We start from the raw sequence: 10,139 nt of genomic DNA, 5'->3' as shown, positions 1-10,139 counted from the left end.
CGGAGGCTCTGCTCCTCCCCTGACTCTTCGGCTCTGATTAAGAGCCGAGCTGCCCCAGCGCTACCGGCTTCGGGCAGCCCCCATGCCTCCGGACCCTGCGCCACCGGAGCCCGGGAGGGGAAGTGCCCGGCTGGGGGCGCAGGGTCCGGAGGCAAGGGGGCTGCCCAAAGCCCGAGTGCTACCGGCTTCACGGTTTGCTGGGCAGCCTCCAGACCCTGTGCCCCCTGCTGGGCGCTTCCCCTCCCAGGCTCCAGCTGCACTGGGGAAGCGCCGGCCGGGGGCGCAGGGTCTGGGGGCTGCCTGGCAAACCGTGAAGCCGGTAGCGTTTGGGCAGCCCTTTCCGCGTGGCTGGGAGTGGGAGGGAGGAGGGGCGGAGTTAGGGCGGGGAAGGGGCGGAGTTGGAGCGGGGCTAGGGGGGGTGGGGAAATGGGCGGGGCCAGGGCCCGTGGAGGGTCCTCTTTTTTCATTTGTTAGATATGGTAACCCTAAAAAAGAACAATGCCAGCAAACCCAAGTGCAGGTAGGAAACCATGGGCAACATACAGAATCAGGGACATGCCATAGCCAGGTTCTATGCCCTGGCCCTATTTCCTCCACCCCCCCTGCTGCTGCATATTGCTGCCCTCTGCATGGATGAAATCTTTCAGTGTGAGGAGTCAACACTACTCAGATCAGCACTAACCTGTGTAGCATTTTACCATGGAGTTTTGCTCCATGTTTATGAGTAGCATGCCACACCCAGCAGCCACTTCCCCAGCACCAGCCTCTCCCAAGCTGTGAAGCCCCAAACCCATGGTTGCCTCATGTGGAGCTATTGCTCCTCCCTTCCCTTATCATCATCACCATGGCAAATCCCAAAGGGACATAGTCTTCTTGCAGATCAAGTGCCATCTGTATCGATCTTCCCTTTGTCGCCCCAGCCCAGTTCCAGCAGCTTCCTCTCCTTTCACCACTGTAAGTGGCAGAGTGGATCTGGCCCCAGTGTCTTTCGCTGAGACACTCTTGATCCTCAGGCATTGCTCCCCCTTGGAATGCAAGGTTCTCACATGCAAGCAAAAGGCTTTTGACTGACAATGAAGTGCCAGATCCTGATCTTAGTTACACCAATAAAACTCCCGGTGACTTCAGTGGAGTTAGTCCAGATTTACACCAGTGCAAGCCAGCGAAGAATTTGGCCTCAAGCAATTGCACAAAATATTTAACACCACCAAACCCCACCCCCAGTGTTCTTTCAGAGTGACCAGAGAAACACGAATCTGCTTTTTAGTTTTTTCACATCCGGGTGTCTTGTTTGCCTTTTCTTTCCTACCACATGTTTGATAGCTAGCAGCATAGTTGTAGGAAGCACTTATTAAGTTGCTCTTTGTTGGGTTTTTTGAGAGGTAGGTAGGTAGGTAGCTAGGTAGCTAGGTGGATGGGTGGGAGGGGAGGTGGAAGTGAAGGAGAGGGGAAGGGAAAATATTCCTTAGATACAAACAATATTTGAAAAGCTTGGGAGCACAGCTAAAAGGGACATTGTCACAAGCCAAATGGGGGCACCTGCATTGACCTTAATGGATCTGGTCTCATATGTTTAAAAATATGCCTTTATCAGTGTTACTACCCATACCTTAGATTGTTGACATTTAAAAAAAATTTTTTAAATATATTTTATCTTTTGTTTATTTCCCCCTGCCCTCAGTTTGGTCCGTGAAACTGTCGTCACTTTCACGTTCTGTGTCAAACCAATTTCACTTCACTAGCAGGAAAGTTACAACCTTTGGGGTCTCAATCAAAACACTGCAGTGACAATTTTTACATCCCAAACAAATAGTTTTCATTGAATTTAGAATAAAAATCATGAAAACATTACTATTCACATTGTTAGAAAGTTCGTCCTCCTTTTTTTTTTTTTTTTTTTTACAAAAACCTAATTTTTGGGTCTAACTACTTGACAGTAAGCCTTTGATCTTCATAATTACTTAAATTGTATCAATGTATAGTGATAATTAGTGGCATACAAAATACATTTTTAACTGTCAGGAATAAGTGTATGATGCGTGCGGTATTTGCCTCTAATTCTTCTCGTTAAAGCCAGTCTTTTTCTCTTGGTGAGGTGGCAGGGCTGGGATCTTCTTACAATTTCATTTGAATCATCATGATAAAGGCTTAATTGCCTGTTACAAAATAGCTAATGCAGTTGCCTTGGTTTTTGTTCCTGTGACCCTAAGAAGAGAGTTGAAAACTTTATGAAATGCTATACAGTGAATTATGCAGAGAGATGGAACAGTCTATAACTAGGGAAGGCAATCCAGAATCATTGTTCTAACACCCTTTTATCCCAGACTTCTAGGGATGTGGATAAAATGGGCTCTGGATCCAAACTGGCCATGGGTTTTGCAAAACCAAATCCTACTGGCAACATTTTTCAAAACCAACCATCTCTGGCTGCAACTGCTGTAGCCTAGAACTGGAAAAACAATATGGAAAGTGTTGTTGTGATCCACTTGAGAAATGCTAAAGTGAAGCTACATGCTAAGTATCAGGCAGGAGATCGGCTTTTTCACTAACTGGGTAGGTTAAGGAGAATAATGGGTGCCTTGATAAATTCTGTTTCATGTCAAGTATAATTGTGTTTTAGACAAAGGCTTTCCCCTTCACAATCTATGCATCCTACAGTGGTCAGGAGGCTGAATGTCTGACAGCACATTATCATATCAATAGACTCTGAAGTCACAAACGCAATGTTATGATTTTATTGCAGGATCAAGGGGATAAGACACCTGGGTTGCCTAAGAAAAAGTTCTTATCCCAATGCAAAGTTTCACTAATGAACAAATCTGTAAGAGAATGTAGACACTTACGGGCAAAGGAGATGTTAGATTTAAAGTTGATGCAGCACAGCACCTGGGGCCTGTTTCACTTCTCCACTACAAGTTTTACACTGGTGTAAACCAGTTAATGTCAGTGGATCTACTCCTGATTTACACCAACATGAGATCAGAATCAGGCTCCTAGCGGAATAAATTGCCCTGCATATAGCGATCAACGGTAACTCGGAGGGACAGGTTTCCGGCTATAAGGTTTTAATAACAGCTCTACTTTGAGGGTGGAACTGCACAACTCCGGCAGTGTCAGAAGAGATTTATTTATGAACCAGAAGGTGCATCTAGCCTTTAAAGATAAATTGATAAACTCAGCCAGATTTAAGAAATACAGGCCAGATTCTGCTCTGCTATACCAGTGAAAATCTGGAGTCTCTCGTGAAGAGAATGGATTTTAGCCATTATGTAACTGAAAGCAGAATGTGGCCTGTGGTGTTTATTATATTTTGGAGAGTTTGTGCCCTTAAGGCCAAATTTCCCTTTGGAAGCACACGGACAACCCTAGCTAAAAGTCAATGATCCAAATTCAAATTCTGCTCGCAAATCTGCACCGGCAGCTGCCGCTGACCTCAATGGGAAAGGCACGGATTTAGGGAAGAATGTAGCCCTAAACATCTGATTGAGTCGCATTGTTTTTTAGGACGGGGCATCGCTACAGATCCAGGGGTTTGGCCTCATCCTGCAAGGTGCTGACTTGCCCTCAGATTCCATTGGCTTCAGGCGGGGGGTAAGGGTGTTCAGCATCTTGTAAGGGGGTTCTTGGCATCTCACACAAGTGGGCCCTTTGGGGTTCAACCTGCATCCAGTGGAATCGGGGAGTGGTGTGAGTGCACGCAGGTTCAGGCTCTGTGGATGAAAGTCATCCCTGGACCAAGGATGGCTTATACACAGCTAAGGGGGCCCACTGAAGCCCTCAGAAGGACTAGTATCCCAAGTTGCAGCCCATTCCTAACCACTTGCTAAAAGTTAAGCGTGTGCTTAAAATGCTTTGCTGAATAGGAATGTGGACTTAAGTATGTGCCTAAATGCTTTGCTGGGACCTGGTTGGTGCATAGCTTTTATGCTGTCTGTCTGTATAATGCTGGCGAAAGTAGTGAACAAAAGGGAAGCTTTTTGAAGGAACAAAGTCATTTGACCGATCTAGATCCCAATAACGCAAGCCTTTTGCGTGCAGAGAAGTCAAGGGAAATATCATACACAGAGGGTCTTGTGGGATCAGACCCACATACATTGTCTCTGAACTATTTTACTTATTATTCTGGGAACTAGGAAAAAATCAGAACAATCAGGACAGCAAATTATTTTTATGTAACTGTTTTCATTATCCTTTTAATCTGAATGGGTAAGTTGATTGCAAAGGAAAATGTATCGCTCCCATTCAGTTATGATTAAATAAAGCCCCTGCAATGCACTTTATGAACAAGTGACAATAAATCAATGCTGTTATTGCACTGTATCTCTAGTGTGTATATTATACATGCATCGGTTAAGAGTAATTTATTTTTATTACTGTAAATAAAAATGTTAAAGTGATTTGTCAAGAGAAAAATGGAAAAAAAATCAAAATTAAAACATTTTAAGATCTGGGCTCTTGTCCCAGGTATGTGCCATTTTGTTTGTGTCTGTGTTTTTATTCAGATAAATGAATCCAGAAAAGATCACTTATATAACATGGTATTAAAAACAGCTGTTCAGTGACCTATGTGAATTGAGCTGGTGGCTATCAGATACCTACTGGCCCAATTCTGAAAACTCTACTCACCCAAGTAGGATTTATCTACATGAGACATCTCGCTGAAATCTCTAGGTCTAGTCCAGGTCGGGTGACCAGATGTCCCAATTTTTTAGGGAGAGTCCCAATTTGGAAGTCTTTTTCTTATATAGGTTCCTATTACCACCCAATCCCTGTCCCGATTTTTCACACTTGCTGTCTGGTCACCCTAAGTCCAGGGGTTCTCACAACAATTTTTTTGGTGGCCTCAGAGTGCGGCCACCAACTCTTGCTGGTGACCGCACTGACAATTTTTCCTAAAATACTTAATTAACTTTAGGAAAAACAAATAAGTATGCACATAGACATGGCCAAATTATTGTAATTTATTTATGTAAGGGTTTTTGTTTTTTTTAATTCAATAATACAAATAATGTACAGTTGTCTCTATTCTTTACCGGACCTAAACAGAATAGAAACAAAAATAAGGTGCTTGCATGTTCTTGTCTTTTGTTGTTGTTTCTTTTGCTTTTTTGGTTGCTTTTTTAAGACTTGCTAGCTAGTAAGTCTGCTGCTTTGAAAAATGATATTTGTAGGTTTGTTAATATCACTTTTCACAGCAGCAGACTTGTTAGCTAGCTGGGAGCAGTGAAAAGTGATATTAACAAACATACAAATATCACTTTTCACAGCAAATTTCCAAAGCCCGAGCAAGCTGGGGGACAAATTAAGTCCTGGATGGGGAGGTGGGTAGCGAGGCAGCAGGGGCCAGGGCGATGGAGGAGGCAGTGTGGCCGGGGCCAATGGGCTGGGGGAGGCAGTGGGTGCCAGTGGGTCTGGGCCAAAGACCCTGTGGCTGGGGACCAGAACCCGCCACCCCAGGGCTGAAGCTAGAAGCCCAAGCTCCACCAGCCTCAGGAAGGTGGGGAATTCACACTGGCTGCCTGCTCCTTCAGTGTTTCTGGCTCCAGAGGGGGGCAGAGCCCAACACTTGCTGGTGGCCATGGGGGAAGGGCCGTTGTTTCCCTCCCTCCCCTTAATCACCACCCAGGAGCCTGTGGCCGCAAGAAAAGCTCCCCAAAGAGAAAACTCCATATGACAAATACAACAGTATTCCATAGTAGTAGTCCAAAATACGGCAGTGTCTTTAATGTATGTCCTAGGGGTTGGGCTCATTACTGAATGATGCCAAAGTCCTTTTTTTAAATAACCGAACAATTAAATGGGCATGGAAACTGAACTAGACTTTCCTTCCTAGAAGCGGTCTATCCAGGGCAGGGATCAGACAGATCGGTCAGGGATGTGGGGGCGTGAGGAGGAATCGAATGCCATTGCACTGTTATTCCTGGAGCTGTACCTATTAGGGGGTGAATCGAGCATTTCAGCTTGCAGAGCTGTCAAAGTCACTGTCTTTCTCCAGCAGTGAATTCACATAGGAAAAGCAAGACTAAGAATATGGTAAAAGCAACTGAAATGAAGCCCAATGGGCCCCAACCAAAACCTTATCTGGATTCCAGCATCTCAGGACTTTGGGGAAGTTCCGAGCCAGCTCTACATGGATCTGGGTGGCTTAGGCCTATGAACATTGTTCAACACCAAAGGATGTCATGAAGTCATCTGCTGCACTGGGAAGCCTATCTCCAGCTCACCACCAGATCCAGCAGGGAGGGGGACTGTGTCAATGTCAGCTCTCCTTCTTCTGATCTGCTGTTACTCCTGTTGCCCAGGCCCATAGTGCCCATTCCTCTAGCTCAGTCCTCTGGGGTCTGGTGGAGTGATGCCATCACCTCTAGAATGGAGAGCAGCAGCTGGTTCACAGTGTGCAACACTGGGCACCCAGGACAAAAAGTGAAGAAGAATGCCGCATGCATTTGAAAGCGCAGGGGGATTTTGGTAGATGCTTAGATATCAAGGCCAAGATTTTTCAAAATTGGGAGCCTAAAATTAGGCTCCTTGGGCCAGATTTTCAAAAGAGCTCAGCTACCCAAAGCTCCCATTTAGGCACTAAGCAAGTCGCGAGATTTTCAAAAGTGCTGGGTACTTAAAAATCTCTTATTGAGGGCAATAGCTGGGAGCTCAGCACTTTTGTAAAATTGGCCATTTTTTAAGTGCCTAGCCTTTGGCTCTCTCTCTCTCTTTTTTAATCTTGGCCCAGGGTAATAGGTTGTACTTAAAATACCAGCGAGAGAGTGATAATAACTCAAGATGGAATTTAGATTGATCACTGGGGCTAACACCTCTATTCTTGGCACAAGGACCCTGAGATTTTCAGTGTTCACAAATGGTCAGGATCAATGGGGTTTTTGTAAAAACACTTGCAGTTGTGTTGCCTAACTCCTCCTCTGCAGCACTTGTTTGCTACTGAGTCAGAGGGAAGAACACCCTACATTTAATCACATCACTAAGACCAATCCTTACTGGGAGGTCTTCTAGTCAAGTATTTTCCAGGACCCATCTTCAGTGGAGATCCCAGGCTGAGGAGGCATGGCTGTTGGACAAAGATATACATTCAGCTTTGCATTAAGCAAGACTTCATGTGTGAAATGTCATAAATCTGACAGTGTTGCCAACTCTCACAATTTTATTCTGAGTCTGGGAATAAGTGTTTTACTGAAAGCAGCAGTTTGTGGGTTCGAGAGATTGCGTAAGTATCTCAGCTTCCATCAGAAAAAAAAAGCAAGTTTCTAGCTCTCAGGTTATGGAGAAAAGCTCAAAAATGTGACTCAAGTGCACACAGAAAGAAAAAAAAGAATCCAATATATTAAAAAAACCCTCATGATTCTTAAGTCAATCTCATTCTTACCGTGACTGGGAAGAGCTGGCTTGTGGGAAGGGAGTCTGAATACAGGGCACATTAACACCAACTTTGCACTATGTGCATTCATTTGAGCAAGCGTGGGAGTTATGATGCCTATTGCCAGATACCTGAGAGAATCTAATCGTATACGCTATTGCTATGCAACTTTGGTGGGTTTCTGAAAGGTAATGGCAGGTGGCAAAGAATGTTAGCAGGCTGTCTTCCATTAAGCCATTTGAAGAAAGGGATGCTCTGCAAAGAGGAGAGCATTCAGAGGGGAGCAACCAAAATGATAAAAGGACAGATTTACAAGTCGAGATTAAATGCAAAGTAATGCACATTGGAAAATATAATCCCAACTATACATATAAGATGATGGGGTCCAAATTAGCTGTTACCACTCAAGAAAGAGATAGTGGAGTCATTGTGGATAGTTCTCTGAAAACATCCACTCAATGTGCAGCGGCAGTCAAAAAAGCGAACAGAAAGTTGGGAATCATTAAAAAAGGGATAGATAATAAAATAGAAAATATCATATTGCCTCTATATAAATCCATGGTACACCTAGATCTTGAATGCTTCGTGCAGATGTGGTCGGCCTCATCTAAAAAAAGATATATTGGACTTGGCTAAGGTTCAGAAAAGGGCAACAAAAATTATTAGGGGTATGGAATGGCTGCCATATGAGGCGAGATTAATAAGGCTGGGAGTTTTCAGCTTGGAAAAGAGATGACTAAGGGGGGATATGATAGAGGTCTATAAAATCATGACTGGTTTGGAGAAAGTAAATAAGGAAGTGTTATTTACTCCTTCTCATAACACAAGAACTAGGGGCCACCAAATGAAATTAATAGGCAGCAGGTTTAAAACAAACAAAAGGAAGTATTTTTTCATACAATGCACAGTCAACCTGTGGAACTCCTTGACAGAGGATGTTGTGAAAGCCAAGACTATAACAGGGTTCAAAAAAGAACTAGACAAATTCATGGAGGATAGGTCCATCCATGGCTTTTAGTCAGGATGGGCAGGGATGGTGTCCCTAGCCTTCGTTTGCCAGAAGCTGGGAACGGGCGACAGGAGATGGACCACTTGTTGATTACCTGTTCTGTTCATTCCCTCTGGCATTGGCCATTGTCTGAAGACAGGATACTGGGCTAGATGGACCTTTGGTCTGACCCAGTACGGCTGTTCTTATGTTCTGAGCCAAATCTATTTCATTTAGCTACTAAGGGTTTGTCTACACTGTAATTAAAAACCTGTGGTTGGTCTATGCCAGCTGACTCAGGCTCATGGGGCTCGGGCTAAGGGGCTGTTTTATTGCAGTGTAGACATTCAGGCTCAGGCTGGAGTCCGGGATGTAGGATCCTGTGAGGTAGGAGAGTCTCAGAGCTCAAGCTGCAGCCCAAGCCCGAATGTCTACACTGCAATTAAAGAACCTCTTAGCCCGAACCCAAGTCAGCTGGTGTAGGCCGGCCGCAGATGTCTCACTGCAGTGTAGACATACCCCTAAGTGGGAAGGAAAACACCAAGGAGGGAGCGGAATACATAGGATGATGCATAGGAGTATATTAGGAAGATAATTAATAATTTGGACAAACAGCAGGAAAAAACTGCAAATGGGTTTCCTTTTCGACTGTTATCCAAGGGAACTGGTAGAAGCCCAAGTGCTTGAGATGCTTAAAACTAGAACAGGCAAAGCAATGGAGAATGAAAGGATAATTGGTCACAGGATGAGTGAAATATATGAGGTCTTTTCTCACCCCAGTTTCTATGATTCCAATTGTGTCATGACAAGGGGATTGAGCATAAATAAATAGAGCTTGATCCTTTTTTATTGTAGTAGTCAAAAAAGCAGCAGCATGCGAAGGTATAAGAGACCATTCCTCGGGGGTCAGAGGCCTGCAGCTGGCTGGCATTGCACCTGAGAAAGAGCTGGAATTTTGTTAGCTGACCCTTATAAAGAGAAGGCAGCAGGAATTGGCAGGAGAACTCCCTCCACAAAGCGGAGGGGCACGGGGCTGTGCTCCCAATGGACAGCTATTGGAGCTGCTGCAGAGATGAATTGCGCCAGAAACCAAAAGGGCAGAAGGGAGACTGTGTGGAGGCTCTGAGCTCTGGAGCCAGGAAAGTTTGGTTACTGTTGGGAGGGACACATCTGGGGAGGGGCCTACACGGCCTGCACAGACCTTGAGAGAGGAGGCTGCAAGGTTTTGATTTGTTTGTTAATGAGGCTTAAAATAAAATAGCTAATCCTGCTGGACACTGCTTCCCTGGGTTCCTTGAGAGAGCTCCGAGTTAAGCCAGGGAGTGAATGGACTTAGCAGGAGCGAAGTCTGGGCTGGTAGGAGGAGGGTGCTAAAAGATAGGGCCCAATCCTTTTGCAAAGCAGAAGGTGCTATGTGAGTATTACTCAGATATCATTCTGACTAGGCGGGTGCTGCACACACCCTGCACGCCCCGTCACACATACATACAAACAGGAAAGCTGGCCTTCCTCACTGCTTTATTCAGTTTCTTTTTTCTTGTTCCTTCAGTGCCCGTGCAGTTACAAGACAGCGTAGGCCAGTATAAAATAGATGTGGTTTTCCCATGAATTCACTGCTCCCTAGTGTTAACAGGCAGAGGAGTTCCTGAAAGGCCTGAAGTGAGTTGCTCTGTGTGTTTCATGACTCATCGTGCTCTACGCCAACACATAACTTAATCCAGGTTTATTCCTTAAAATGCCAATAATCACAATCTGACCTGCTTGGTCCAATTTAGAGGCATG

This window comes from Trachemys scripta, chromosome 9 (genome assembly GCF_013100865.1).
Source record: "Trachemys scripta elegans isolate TJP31775 chromosome 9, CAS_Tse_1.0, whole genome shotgun sequence".
In the NCBI taxonomy this organism is placed as follows: Eukaryota; Metazoa; Chordata; order Testudines; family Emydidae; genus Trachemys; species Trachemys scripta.
Note: the sequence above shows the minus strand (reverse complement) of the source record.